The sequence below is a fragment of the Marmota flaviventris genome, chromosome 10 (assembly GCF_047511675.1).
Source record: "Marmota flaviventris isolate mMarFla1 chromosome 10, mMarFla1.hap1, whole genome shotgun sequence".
Lineage (NCBI taxonomy): Eukaryota > Metazoa > Chordata > Mammalia > Rodentia > Sciuridae > Marmota > Marmota flaviventris.
In genome coordinates, this window is record NC_092507.1 from 47,881,681 (window position 1) to 47,897,372 (window position 15,692).

Here is a 15,692-nt window from a genome sequence, read left to right on the forward strand (position 1 = left end):
CACACAGCCCATGGCTGGTCCGCGACAATAATGTCTTGCAGGTAATAGACACTCTACTAACATTGTTTCTACATAGTTCTCTTTGTGCTTCCAGGAAAATCTGTGGGACATCCCCCCCTCCAAAAAAAAATTCTCATTCTCACTGTAAAACAGTGTTTGGGGAAAAATGGAAACATCTGTATAGATTTCTATAACACTATGTAACTGAATAACAAACATCATAATGACTCCAATACTCACCTTCTCGTGCTGGGAAAGAAGGCTTTATTTAAGCACACATGTAAAGTATATTTAGCTTTTATGACTAAGAATTCCATTGTGGCCAGTGTGGCTTGTGGGATTTTTGTTTTGTTGCCTACTGAAAGCTTTTCTTTCAAGTTGAAGCCAGCCTTACTTAGCAAATCATTTTGCCAAGGAACACACTACAGGATTTTAACTTTGACCAAACACACTTCCCATATGTGAAGAATATAAATGTGGCATTCTAAGAAGCCAAAGGGAACAAAAGCTGGGGAAGGGAGATGGGGAAGAAAACACAAGAAGGACAAAATGGTGTGACGTGCTACAGATGTATAGTAAACAATATGACCCAATGCTGGAGTTAGCCAGTCTAGATGAGGCATCTGGAAGGGATGCCCCCTCTCAAGGACTCCAGATCAAGCAGTTGGTCTTTATATTCAGAGCATGGTTCCATTGTTGCCAGGTGAATTAAGGAATATAAGTCTCAAAGACATCCCTGGAAACTTCCATCTTTTACTAGGTCCAAGTCAGCAGGCAAGGGTAGCAAGCTGGGATTCTGCTTTAATAATAACAGGGTCTGCTATTTCTCACTGCCCTGAGGATAATCAAGTCATTCTGGTTCACTTAGTCCCTTGGCCACTGGCCTGTGAGCTGTTGGAGGACACAGACTCTCTTAGGACCTTGTTCCCTGCACTTAAACAGTTCTTGATTCACAATGGGTGCTCGACCAGTGAACACATACACAAACACAAGATATTTTTCTGCAAAAAGAATCCCAGAAGTAAAAAATATCAAGGAGCTCTCACTTTCAGGTCAAACAATCTCTGGTATGTGTTAATGTGCCTTCATTTAACCAACCGTCAAAAACTTTAAAATGTGATTTGGTCACTTAGGGTTACAAAAATCATGCCTTGTATCTAATGTCTTGCTTTTGGTTTTTTTATTGCCTACGTTAGTTACACACATGATAAACACACTCATTTTGGTTTGGTTTGTAGCTCAAGCTCAGAAATTCTTTGCAAATTTGCAATGCTGTTACAGATCATTTCCTGCATAATGTCTTATGGGAAACCAACTGCATCCTTGTTCAGAAATACCCATTGTTCACTGGGGCTTTAGTACAAATACTTTTAGAATTCAGGACGTAGTTACAAATAATTACCATCAAATAATTTAAAATGAAGGACATTATCGCTAAACAAGAAACTAATGACTGAGCAGAGCTGTGTAATGTAATTATACTTAAGATGGAACTTCTGATGGATTACAGAAGAATCTTTGTGCTGTCTCGTGTCTCCATAAATATACTTAACTGCTATTGACAGTAATAGGAAGCCTCTTGAATATAAACAGCTTTTTTTTCCCCTTTTATGATTTCTTAAGGGAGAAATTAAAAAGTACATCTTTAAGAAAGGATGTTTCTCTCAGGACTCCTGAATATTTGGCAGTTCTATTAAATTTGTAACACTAAAGTAACTTAAATAAAAACAAAGACTTCTGCTAATAAAGTCAGGCTTCTCAATTTAGCATTAACTCACCCATTAATTTTGTGGTCAATTTCCATTCTGCACAGAAAATCATTTAAAATTGCTATTAGCATAAATGCTTCTAAAGATCTAATTTTTATTTGCCTAAGTCATGCCTTAAACCTGGATTAGAAATGTTTTTCTTATTAAAATCTAGGCTGAGACTGATTCCTTACTGTACAATTTTAATATGTGCTTGAAATGCAAAATGTTTTATTCATTAATGTCTGTTATTTAACCATAATCATGCCTAAATGATGTCTCCCATTTGAATATTTCTTTATTCTCTTTATTCATTGCACATACATTACCTTTTCTGCTTCTCATAGTAAGGTGAGGTAGGCCTTAAAGAGTGGGATCTCACTTTACAAACACACAAAAAAAGAACACATCTCCAAGAGTTTAAGTAATTGGTCCAAGATTATGTAGCTGGAACACAGATGCAGGACCACTCTGCTGCTTCTTCCTAAATAAATTCAATTAAGCTTATTTGTGCAACAGAGGATGATTCATTAGTTTGCTAATTGCTCTCTCTTCTGTGCTTCCCCTTGTTAACATGTATAATTATCCAGAAGGCCCTTTCTGATTCTCATTGGTTGATCAAAGTACTGTACTATTTCTACTGGCAAGCAGCGGTAAAGAGAGAAACCCTTGGGCCATGGAATCATTGAGTCCTAACTTCAAATCACAGCTTCACTGCTTACACTTCACTACTTACTACACGGGGCATGAATTCACACATAGCGAGTTAAAGTATCAGTTTCTGTGTTGTAGACATAAACTTGGAGAAAAGAAAATCTGCCTCATGGCTAATAGGAGGATTCAATGGGACGATATGATGTTCCATATCAAGTAGAAATACAACAAATACCAGTTTATCTCCTGAACCAATTATTTTATAGAACTTTGAAGCATAGATTACAGTCAAGTTGGACAATTATATATCCAATTTCTACAGGTAAACTTTTTATCTTACATCAATAACAGTCAGCCATTACTGAAATATTACTCTATCAAGAGTGATAGGATAGTTCCTGACATGGCACAACAAGTCCAGAGAAGGGACATACATGAAAAAATAACTAACAACCACAGAAAACTAGTGCCAGGTGCCCAAGGAGCACCACAGCTGGTGGATGCTACAGCCAGCCCAGGGATGCCAGTTATGTGTAGTTGTGTCTTCAACGGTTCAATTGGAAATGATGAAAGTGGAAACATTGCCAGCCCCGCCTTTCATAGCTCTGCAAAGCTGCAGCCACTGAAGATCTTTTGCCTACAGACTCAGCTCTACCCCATTTTGGAGGTTACCTGGGCCAAGGCAGGCAGTATAACAGTTCAGAAAAACCCCAAACCTTCTCTGCCAGTGGATCTGGAATTGGTACTTCTTTCACTATGCCCTGAGCATCTGGGGCCTCTCCAAATCACAGCTTTCTCCCTTAAAATACAAACATGTTTGCCTAATTTGGCTTGACTCCTTGAAATTGCCACGTTACACTTCCATCAGGCACAAAAGAAAAGATAGATATTGGGTCCCCTGATAGGATTTGCTATATTATGCCTAAGTCACTTATCAAGGCACATGCCTCTCATTACACTCTCTTCTACCCAGAGCCCTCCTGGACTCAGGCCTCATTTACAAACCCCTTCATTTCCAGCTCCACTATCCCTTCAATTTGAATTTCAAAATACCGTCTCCCTGGGTGGAAACTTGGCCATACTTCAACCATAGGTTAAATTCTCCTTTCTGCCCCTCTGGCTTATCAATCATTTCTCCCACCCTACTTTATACTTTACCTCAAAAAGCCTTGTCTCACTTTAAGCCATCTGGGAAGCTTATCAATCTATGCCCAGCAACAGAAAAACCAGAAGTATCTAATTTACCCTTCAGTTTCCCTGCAGGGGCCAAATGTTACATGAAAGGCTACTTAGATGGAACCCTGATATATTATCTAGCTCTTACCAACTCTCTCCCTTAGGGGCCAAATCCAGTTCCCTATAATTCTTCAAACACCAATTTGAGACTTGCTTTAGCCCAATGCAAACTCCCAGAGAGAATCCAACAGTCTTCAAGCATAGTTTCTGACTGGAAACATCTATTGTATTGCCAGCCACTCGGCTGTGAGTGATTGCAATGGAAGATGTGCTCTCAGTTCTTTCCGGCTCCACTCCATGTGACAGTGTTTCATCCTCTGGCCTCCTTGTGGTTACGAGATCTTATGACCAGTTTTGTTTAGTGAACTGTGGGAAGGAAGGAATATTGTTATTTCTGGGCCAAGCCTTTGATTGTCAGTGTGAGAATCCCCAGAGCTTTCTTTGCTCTTACACAACAACCAGCCATGTTCCAGATGGGGACCCTTCCTCAGACTGGGTGCCCCAGTGAGGATGGCTCTGAAAAGAGCTGCCATTAACCCATGGACATGGAGCAGCCCTAACATGCGCCTTTGTTGATGAAACCACTGAAATTTTAATTTTATTTCTTACCGAAGCATAATCTAGCCCATCCTAACTATACTCCTCATAACTGGTACACCTCATGCCATTATATCCACCTTGACTTACGTGGAGGCTAAATTTCCCAACAGCAGAGCAGCTGGCTGGGTCTTGCTTAGAGTACATCTTGTAGCCAATTTAAACTCCCCTTGGTCCCAGCCCATTGTGATCCCTTTCCAGACTGGCATGTGTCAAGCTCTCAATCTCACAAGTAACTAGGAAGGGACCCTCTTATTGTATTACAGGATTTCCCAAGAGAATGTGTATTGGTGGGAATGGTGTTTAACTGCAAACGATGATAATCACCTGACAGTGGCTTTTTTGATAGTTGTTATTGCCTCAATAAGAAATACAGACAGGTAGTCATCAAGTTGACATGTGGATTCCACAATTCCACCAAAAAGTCAAGCCTTCTGTGTGCATACCCTATCCCTAAATCACCCATGCATGCGTATAACACAGACACCTTGACATATTATCAAGTCTTTGACTAAAAGAGTGAAAAGCTCTTTCCTCAAGATCAAGGCAGTATCAAAGGATAATATAGGTAACATTAGCAATTTTGTGACACATGGAGTTCCTAATACTAAATTTCATGAGATGCATTAAAGTGCTAATTTAAATTCCAACCTTATATAAAAAATTTTGCTATCATCCTTTTGACAATATACTTTTTAAGATTTTCAGTCTATTTAGTGATTTTGAAAGTTTTTGCATATGGTACAAGATAAAAACTTGTTATAGTAAAAAGGATTTGAAAAAAAACATAGTTATTTTAATGCCAAGCATGTGTTTATTTTTTTGTGCAAATGTGCATTTCTCTTTTGACATCTACATAGTAATTCATAAGGTATAATTTCTAAAACATATGGTTTAACTGTTCTACACAGGTGCTCTATTGAGCTGGAGAACATATTGTGCTTATATGTATTCAAGCATATGTTTCAATCCCACTCTTCTTATAACAAACACTTGGTAGACTTCCTGCTATTTATGCCAGGAACACGTATTTGGCCTTGATATCACCTGCCCTTTTTAGTAGAGGGATTTACAAGGAAATTCCGGGAGGTTATAAAACCTACAGGAAATAACTGTAAATACAAAGTTGACTTTGTTAGAAAGGTGATTGAGTTGGTAAGTATGTAGTTAAAAAACAAAAAAACTTTATGACTATAAGTGCAGAATGGGATAACAATGTGTCCCCTTTGCATTCTTCTCTTACTATCTTACTCTCCCCACAAATTTTATGCAGCTGTATGAATATTTAACTCAGTATTTTAAAAATTGATATTTCTCATACTACACTTTAAGCACAAATCTTGTTTTCCACAATATGACAGTCCTTGTACCAATGAGAATAACCGATAATAATAGTAGCTAATTTTGGATAATTACCAGGGAAGGCTATGCTCTGAATGGTTAGTACTGTTACCTCCCTATTATAGATGAAGAAAATACAGCACAGAGAGTTTATATTATTTGCCCAAGATACACAGGATATCTAGGATTCTTAACCATTATTTTGTACTCACTAATAGCAACAATAATAAGAACCACCCATGAGAATGCAAATTGTGTTCCAGGAACCTTCATTGACTCACTTCATCTTCATAACCCTAAAGGTAAATAATATCCCTGTTCTATACATGAGGAAACCAAGGTTCCAAATGACTGAATAATTCATTCCAAGTTACATCCTGGTAAGTAACTCTAAACAACCTCCTATATGTATTGAAAGATATTTTGGGCTGAGCTGCAGCTCAGGTTTTTAAAATATTGGTGACAGGAGACAGACAATGCCCCATTTGAACTATATGAAAGGTAGTGTCCTATGATTAGGAGAGGAGGAAGGAGCTGAAGGCTCATGAAGAGAAAAGCAAAACAGAAAGGGTGAATGGGCTAATGGGCTGCTGGGTTTTTTTCCTCTCTTCTTTCTTTCTTTTTTTCTTTTTCTTTCTTTCTTTTTTGATGTTATCTATTTATACTTTAAAATTTTCTCAAACTGGGGTGTAGTTTAGTAGTAGGCCCAGCTATCCCACTCCGTGGACTTCACCCTCTTGACCTTTTGAAACAGCTTAGAAAGAGTGAGGACTTACCACTGGAGGGGGCTATGTTCTTAATTCTTTGGACTTAGTCACAAGCAGCACAGTTATGAAGGAGAGCTCAGCAAATTTTTCCTGTAAAAAGCCACATGGCAAATATTTTCATGTTGCATATCATAAGGTCTCCGTCAATACTGCTCTACTCTGCACTGTGACGTATAACCAGAAACAGGCCATATGCAAATGAACAGGCATGGCTGTGTCCATGAAAGTCTGGGAGACTACTCGCTATTCCTTGTCAACCTGCACTGTTAGTCAGAACACAGCCTTCGTCTACACTTCCATAACGCGCTGCTGCTTGCTTCATTCACAATTTATCCTCACGCTTCTGCCATCATCATGCCAAGGCATCAACTGTGCCTCCTGGAGCCTCCACTCCATTGCAAATATGTATCCTGCAGTGTGTCTTCACTCTCCCTGATTTGAACTGAAGCCTCACTCACTCTTGGCCAAAAACCTTACATCATTCATTCACTCATCTAACAACAATGTATCTAGTAGGAACTCTATCAATAATAACTAGCCTTGCATTGTTGTGTGTGTGTGTTACATATATTAAGCCCTCCAAATCTCACAACCATGTTATTTTCCTTTATGGGTCAGAAAACTGAGACAAAGTGCTTAAGAAACACTGCAGTAACATCTCTTAAGTGGCAGAGCCAGGAATGCACCCAGGCTCTGGAACCAAGTTTTATCCCCCATACATCACTGTTCTATAAATGGACATACAGTAGAGACCACTGGAGAGATCATCCCTGTTTAAGGGGAAGAATGTTTTTAAATTTTCATCTTGCAATACTTTTAATTTTGCAGAAGAGCTTCAAATGATACAGAATTCCCATATATCCTTAGGTTTCCCCAACAATAACATCGCACACAACCACACACTATTTATTAATACTAAGAAATTAATGTGGATACAATATTACAGACTTAACTACACATTCTAACAGCATTTCACCTGTTTGTCCACTAATGTCATTTTGGTAGTTCAGGATCTAGTGTAGGGCACACGTGGCATTGAATCATCATGTCTCCTCAGTCTCCTCCAATCTGTGACAGTTTCTCCCACTTTTGTTTTTTATGATCTTGACACTTTTGGAAAGCATGGATGAGTTATTTTGTAGAAAATCCCTCAAGTTGTTTTTCATTTTATTTTATTTGTTCTTTTTAGATATACATGATAGTGGAGTTTATTTTGGCATATTATACATACCCAGGGTGTAACTGATTCTAATGAGGATACTATTCTTGTGGTTGTACATGATGCAGAGTTACTCTGGACATGTATTCAAATACAAGGAGAGGAAAATTATGCTCAATTAATTCTACTGTCCTTCCTATTCCCCTTCCCCATCCCTTCTCTCATTCCCCTTTATCTATTTCAATATACTTCTGTTCTTCCCTACCCATCCTCACATGTTGTGGGTTAGCATCCACATATCAGAGAGAATATCTGGTCTTTGGTATTTTGGAAATGGCTTATTTTAATTAGCATAATATTCTTCAGTTCCATCCATTTACTGTCAAATGCCATGATTCCACTCTTCTTAATGGCTGAGTAGTATTCCATAATGCTTTCCATAATGCTTTCCATTGTGGTTGCACCAATTTGCAGTCCCATCAGCAATGTATGCAAGTACCTTTCTCCCCACATCTTTGGCAACATTTATTGTTACTTGTATTCTTGATAATTGCCATTCTGACTGGAGTAAGATGGAAACTCAGGGTAGTTTTAACTTGCATTTTTCTAATTACTAGAGATATTGAACATTTTTCATCATATATTTTTGACCATTCAGATTTCTTCTTCTGTGAAGTATCTGTTCAAGTCTTTTTCCCATTTATTGATTGGGTTATTTGGGTTTTCTTGGTGTTGTTTTTTGAGTTCTTTGTATATCCTGGAAATTAAAGCTCCATCTGAAGTGCAGGTTGTAAAGATTCTCCCATTCTGTAGGCTCTCTGTTCATATTCTTATTGTTTCCTTTGCAGTGAAGAAGTTTTTCGGTTTGATATCATTCTATTTATTGATTCTTGATTTTACTTCTTGCACTTTAGGAGTCTTATTGAGAAAGTCAATTCCTAAGTCCACATGATGGAGAGTTGAGCCTACTTTTTCTTCCATCCGGTGCAGGGTTTCTGGTCTAATACTTGATCCACTTTGAGTCGAGTTTTGTGCGGGGTTAGAGAGGGGTTAAGTTTCTTTCTATTTCATATGAATGTAGTTTTCCCAGCACCAATTTTTGAAGAGGCTATATTTTCTCAATGTATTTTTTGGCACCTTGGTCTAGTATGAGGTAACAATATTTATGTGGGTTCACATCTATGTCTTCTATTCTATTTCATTGGTCTTCCTGTTTGTTTTGTGCCAATACCATACTGTTTTTGTTACTATAGATCTGTAGTATAATTCAAGGTCTGGTATTGAGATGCCACCTGCATCATTAAGTTGGTTTTGTTTGATGTGTTTCTATAATCAGACTGGACCCAAGAATTTGGGGCTGAATAGCAAACAGGTGATGTGCCCTTCTCATAACATCAGGTCAAGAATGCATGCTATATATGAGTCATCAGGTGAGTTGGAATTAATCATTTGGCTAAGGTATGTGTGCTATATTTCTCTGCTGCAAAGTTATTGTTTTGCACTTTTCAGATTCTATTAGCAGTGAGTACTAAGTCCAGCCCACACTCAAACGGAATAGAATTAAGCTCTACCTCCTGGAGGAGGGAGAACTACATTTACCACTTAAAATTCCACAGGGAATATTTGTCCTTTCTTTCCCATTTGTTTTCTTGACCATTTACATCAGTATGGATTCATGGAAGTTTGTTTTATTCTTTAGGTTATAATCCAGTACTGTCACTATTTATTTTGCTACACAGATTGTTACAACTTTGGTCGCTGGGAGCTTTCTCAGGTTAATTATTTTGTCCTTTTCACATTTCCGTTTTGTTTAAGACTTTTTCTGCTTTTTGTCACTACCACCTGCTCCAGGCTTAGCTTATGTTTTTCTGCCCCCACCCTACAATCAGCCACTTCCCAAAGAACTCATTTCTTTTGTGGAAGAATAGTGTTAGGAATCAAGTTTTCAGTGCCCAAAATGCTTTAGGTTCTTTCAGGGAAGCAGCCCTGCCCATAATCCCACTGTTCAAGAAGTAACCACATGGCTTCGCCTACTCATCTTTGGCCCTGGAAGCAGCTAGAAAGTCCCACCCATTCTCTTGCTGCCCCAGAAACACTAAGGTGGCCCACCCATCTACCCTTGGACCCAGAAAATAGCCAGGAAGCCCTGCACCCTTTTTCTCCAGAAGCAGTCATGCAAACATCCCTGAGTAGTTCAGCCTGAAGAGGTCCAGTTGAGCAGAATTTCCTGAGTGGCCCTGTATACAGAAGCCCCGTAAGAAGCAACCAGGTGGTCCTAGTCATGCTTCTATCATCCCAAGAAGCAGCTGAGCAGCCTGTTCTCAGAAGCTCAGCCTACTGAGGTCATGGGAAGCAGACACACAGCTCAGCTCACCTACTCTCAGTTCTAGGAAGCAGATGGACTGACCTTCTGAGTAAGTAGTCCCACCAAAGGCCTTGTGAAGTCACCTACACAGCCCTTAGACACAGATAGGGGCCATCTGTGTCCACTTGTGTGTTCTAGCCCCCATGTGGCTTTTAGACACTGACATACACCCCAATACTTGGCATACTAATGGGATCAAGTGGGTTATAGCACAGGATGATTAATGGGTACAGGGGTGCAGTTAGACAGGACAAGTAACTTCTAACGTTCTACAGCACAGTAAGATAACCATTGCTGACAACAATTATTTGAATATTTCAAAATATCTAGTAAAGAGAATTTTGAATGTTCCTAGTACGAAAAAATGATATATATTCATGTCAATTACCTTGATGTGATCATTACACATTGCATTCATGTACACTGTACTCCATAAATATATACAATTACCGTGTGTTTATGAAAAATAAAAATAAAAATTTAAAGTTAGTTTTCTTTCACTGATTGGCAGCTTTTACAGTATAATATTATTTTATTGTACTTATATTTTCATTGTAAGGCAATCGAGTTTCTTTTTGAAATTAGGACAGTTTTAAATTTTGTAAAAATTAACAAAGAAATAAGACCATTCAACCTACCACTCAGCGAAGGAATTTTCTCTTTAGCACACGGATGACAGCCCCAGCATGGGGATTCCAGTAACATGAAGCTCCTGATGTGGTTCTGTTTTCCTGAATTGCTCTAGTGACGGTAAAGTTATTAAATGTTTATTGATTGTTGGACCAAATGCATACACAACTATCTGTTATTCTTGTTAAATAATGAGGCAATGGTTATTTTTAAGTGTTTGTAGTGTCTCATGCAATAATCTAAAGTTTTACTAAGTGCAAAGCACATTAAGAGAGAAATTTGTTTATTAAAAGCATGGGTTTTTTTTTAAAGCATGGACTAAATATAACTATAAAAATGAAAATAGAAAGTTTTATATCATCTGCAGAGCAGCACTGTTAGAATGCAATAAAGACAAATAATTATCCCCCAGAGGAACACTGTTACAACCATTGCTTAATTATGGTTTATTTTTCCTTGACTCTTGTGGTAATTATTCACTCATTTGTACTAAGAGATGATGACAGCTTTTTAACAGCATGGTTGCTTTTGTTCCACACACCCCATGCTTTCCTCTCATTTTAGCCCTAAGACAAATTATTCAACTATTTTCAGGTCCTAAGTTTATTTTTAATGGTGTACATGTCTATTTATATTTATGATTCTCTAATTTTAAATAATTAGGTATTTTCATTTTGATATTTTAAAAATATATTGAGTGCCATTTAAAATGTTAAGGAATTCTCAGTCTTTCTACCATACATAAATTTAAGTTTGAAAGTGGAGCCAGAATAGCTTTGGGACTTGGAGTCATAAGACTTGGGTTGGAAAGGCACATACTAGTTATGTGTGAACTTACACAAGTTAATTAATCCCTCTGGGCACTCTTCATTTTTAAGGTACAGTCAGTGGTAATCACTCTTCTACCTTGTTATAAGGTTCAAATGAAATAATGACTTTGCACACCATAAAATTCTTGTCAGATATCAGTCAGCCTCTGTTTTCATTCATTCAAAAACTTTTACCAAATGCATACTACCTTCCAGGCACTGTGAGAAATGTACAGATGTTTGACTAGAAGATCATGATGGCAACAATGTTTCTCGGGTTTAAAAATGTACACAATAATTCTTATGTCTATGTAACAATATCAGAGTGTTATAGTGGTGTTATGCTTCCTCCAAATAAACCTTTCTTCAGGTTTACTTTTTATTAATTTTGGAAACAATAATCTTATTCTAATTTTGTAATAGATGTATTATAGACTGAATGTTAATATTAAATGATAGAGCTGAAACTCTGGGTTTGAAAATAGGATGCAGATTATAATTTTATCACTTCTAGACAGAAAAGCCAGAGGACATTGGTTAGTTTTGTTTTCAAAGTGGTGGATACTCTCAGGCTTTATGTTTTATTCCTAGTGCTGACTCTGATTGACTCTTCCTATTTGGACTGACAGTGGTCCCAGATGGAGTTTCAGTACAAATGGTCATGGGAAAGACTCCTGAGTTTTTATTTTTCTTTTTTTTTCCAAGAGTTTATTTCAAAGAAATTGAAACAGTGGTGAGGACTCCAAGAGCAAGAGAAATGTGAGCTGCGATTACAACAGGGGCAGCAAGGAACTGTAATTACTAAAGGGGCCTCAAGAGACAATAGGATAATAGACTTGAGTTCAGCGATTCAACAAATACTTACCTACTTACCGAACATTCACCATGAACAATGCACTGAGCTAGCAACAGGGAACACAAGAATGGATACAGGCCTGATACTCCTTCCATGGAGCTTAGAGAAGTGAAGAGTTTTGAAAAGCTCAGAGGACTCTTCTAAGTAGAGAGAAAACAATATCTGGGAGGGATCCGGATATAAGAAAGTGTATCATGTCTTCAAATTATTCCTGGAGCGAAAAGGATACATACTGAGGTGACATGTCCTGTATACCTTTTTAATCCATCACAATCTTTGGCATTAGGTTGTCCACACAGAGACAAACATCAGACCTTTTTGGGGAAGTGGGGATACTGGGAATTAAACGTAGGAGTACTTTACCACTGAGCTACCTCCCAAGTCCTTTTTTTATTTTTTATTTCTAGACAGAGTCACTAAGTTGCTGAGGGTCTCGCTAAGTTGCTGAGGCTCGCTGAACTTTCAATCCTCCTGCCCCAGCCCCTGGCATTGCTGGAATTATAGGCATGCACCACCATGCCTGGCCACATATTTTTGAATCCATAATAAATGATGAACATCAATGACTCTGGCACCACTGGACCAACTGAATTTCTAGAGCTTATCTGGCTTAGGGTGCCAAAATCTTAGTATCTTCAATGAGAAATTGAATCTTATTTGCTATACAGACTGATATGGAAATATAATGAGGTGACATGTGGAAAGGCAATTTTTAAAATGTAAATACATCATCAAATATTCATTGTTCCTCTTTGAGACAATTGGAGGAATGGAAATAACTTGGAAAAGAACCATATCCAGGAAGATTCTAGATCCAAGAGGATCAGAATCCTGGACATTTTCTTAATTTTAATTCTTATCTTGTCATGGAACAGGATGTTTTTGAAGCAAAAATAGTTGTATTTGTGTCAATGTCAGAGTCTCATAAACTCAGCTTGAGGGAAGAAGAAGAAGTACCCAGCCTATCAGCTTGAGCAAGGGCAGAGCTGTTGTGCTTGAAGTTTGCAGGCCAATACGCCTGGGTTTCACACCAGAGTAGAAAGTGGGCAATTTGGTTAAAGAATAGCCACTTTGGATGTTATCCCCACTGAATCAAGCTCATCCTTTGATTATATACATATAGGAAGATATATATGTTAAAAGGAAACTTGTTAAAGTTTTAGTTTGAGTTATGAGATAAGATATATAAAAACACATTAAAATCTACAAATATTTATAAAAGTATAAGAAATTGCTATCATTGATAATATTTTTATTTTTATAGTGGTCTGAATCATTATAATCTTAAAGGTGAAGCTTCTTTTAAAAATGTGCTTTGGGAATTTCATTAAATGATTTTGAATGGAATCCAAGTCTTGAATATCTTAAATGAATTCCACTGTCTTCTGAATATGTTATAGTGTTGCTTAGGATATTAGATAATGGAACTGTGACCCTACAGCTTTAGTGAAACTAATGATATTAATAAAGCCAAATAGGCCTTTATCTAGGATGACAAAACGAAATTGCACAGCAATTTTTATTAACAACCATTGAGATATCCTTGGAATAATGCCACAAAGTTGGAAAAGGAAAAATTAATTATTTGAGAGTGCATTCACATATGGCCATATGTCTTTTGTTAAAGTACCTGAAGAATGAGAAGCAGACAAAAATAATTTTCTCCACCTACAAGGAACCTGAATAAAAGTAAAAGCCTTGCATGATGTTCTCTATAAACTTAGAAGCCACTCTCCATAAGGCTTCATATTCCAAAGACCTTGTATTATTATCAGTTAATTTACTGGTTACACCAAGCATAGCAAATGAATTTCAATTCCTCTGACAATACTAATTGATCCATAGTGGTTTCTGGGGGCATTTATAAAAAGAGACTGTGATGTGAAACCCATTCCAAAGCAAAGATCACTGATAGGTATGTTCCATTATGAGTCTACGTGGTTAGCAACCCCAGCACAGTTACAGTAATGGCCCTGTATTAGGAAAAAGAAAGATGAAGTACAGGACCAGTTAGTCATTTATTCATTTATCTATCCTTTACCTCTTCAAAAAAGACATGGAAGAAAATACAGGTAACATGGTAAGACAAAGATTTGAGGCAAAAGGAAAGTAAGATAAATAGTAATGTAAGGTCACTACTAAATGGAAGCTATTAAACTCTATATACTGACCAAAGAGGGCTTAAACTTTGACTCTGAATTTCCTAATAATCATATTAAAAATGGAAGGTGTAATTATTTGGTAGATTCAGATGATGTAAAAAAAATAAGGCAGGTTATACAAGGAAAATGAAACACAAACATTTTGCCATCAAAGTATAGAAGACATAAATTTTAGTCCTCAGTCTGCCATTTGGTAGCCATCTGACTTTCTACAATTTATTTAACTTGATTATCCCAATGTTTTCATTTGGCAAATGTGGATAATAATGCTGTGCAATAGTTCAGATCTTAGTTCTCTCCCATATGGCAAAGGATTAGTTCCCAGAATGGCACTATTGGGAACTGGTGGGCACATTAAGAGGTGTGGGACCTAGTGGGAGATCTGGGTCATTAGGGGACTGTGGTATCCAGATCTCCTCTCTCTTTCAGTTCCCAGCCATGAAGTGAACAGTTTTGCTCGGTCACACCATTCCATCATGGTGTGCTTCTTTGCCCCAAGCAATGGGGCCAATTAGGGACTAAAAACCTCCAAAACTATGAGTCAGAAATGAACCTTTGCTTCTTAAAGTTGATTATCTCAAGTATTTGTATAGGGATGGAATGTTGACTGACACATGCTCCTTTGTGAATTGTTCTGAAGTTAAGTGATAAAGTGGTTATATTCTTTATTTTTGCTTTGAATTACGTAGATTCATTGCTATTATTTCCCTGCCCCACTCTAGGTCCTGGCCTTGCAAATGGTACCGGCTCTGCTCCTTTGGCCTCTGGTTTCCTGATCCAGCCTCCCTTTACCTTTGGCTTCGTTTTTGGTTCAGCCAAAAGGACACATCCTCTTGCTCCTGCATCAAGGCTGAAGGTCTAATTGTAGCATCTCCCTTTATGACAACTCCTGATGAGTTGCATTCACAATGCCAGCTCTCGCCAAGCCCCAAGAACATGGCTACTTCCTCTTTTTCTTTTTGGCCTATGAGTAGGCTCCTTTATGTTGCCATCCCTGGGTGCCTTAGGATTACTTGCAGGTTTCCTCAGCCCCATTCATACTTCTACGCATGGTGCCTTCATTAAATTCTCAAGAGAACCCAATGTGAGTGTGAAATCTATATTTTGCCAGGCCTCTGACTGATACAATAAATGTTTATAGCAAAGTTGGAGTGAAGGGAGTAGTGTCCCATTTTTGAGCTCCTACTGTAGGCCAACACAGAGCTGGGCACTTTTATGGCAGATAATCAATGAACGCTAATAAATCTAAAGAAAGGAGTATGAGGCAGATAAATCAGAGAAGAGCAAGTGTCACCAAAATCTGAGACATGGGATTAGGATCCTTTCCATCAGTTTACCCATTCTGCCAGCTCAGAATGTAAACATAAC

The 15,692-nt window shown here is 37.9% G+C and overlaps 1 protein-coding gene across 13 annotated transcripts in view; it reads left to right on the forward strand.

Moving 5' to 3' along the window:
• Window positions 1-15,407, forward strand: part of Fggy (FGGY carbohydrate kinase domain containing) — a 409,490-nt gene extending 394,083 nt beyond the window's left edge. For 9 of the 13 annotated variants that reach the window (XR_011708838.1, XR_011708846.1, XR_011708842.1 and 6 more), the window contains 3 exons: window positions 5,840-9,916; window positions 10,533-10,617; window positions 15,047-15,407. The gene's annotated coding sequence lies outside the window, so the exon portion shown is untranslated. The remainder of the gene's footprint in view (window positions 1-5,839; window positions 9,917-10,532; window positions 10,618-15,046) is intronic. The other 4 variants (XR_011708839.1, XR_011708841.1, XR_011708840.1 and 1 more) reach the window with 4 other exon arrangements.
• Window positions 15,408-15,692: the final 285 nt, after the last annotated feature.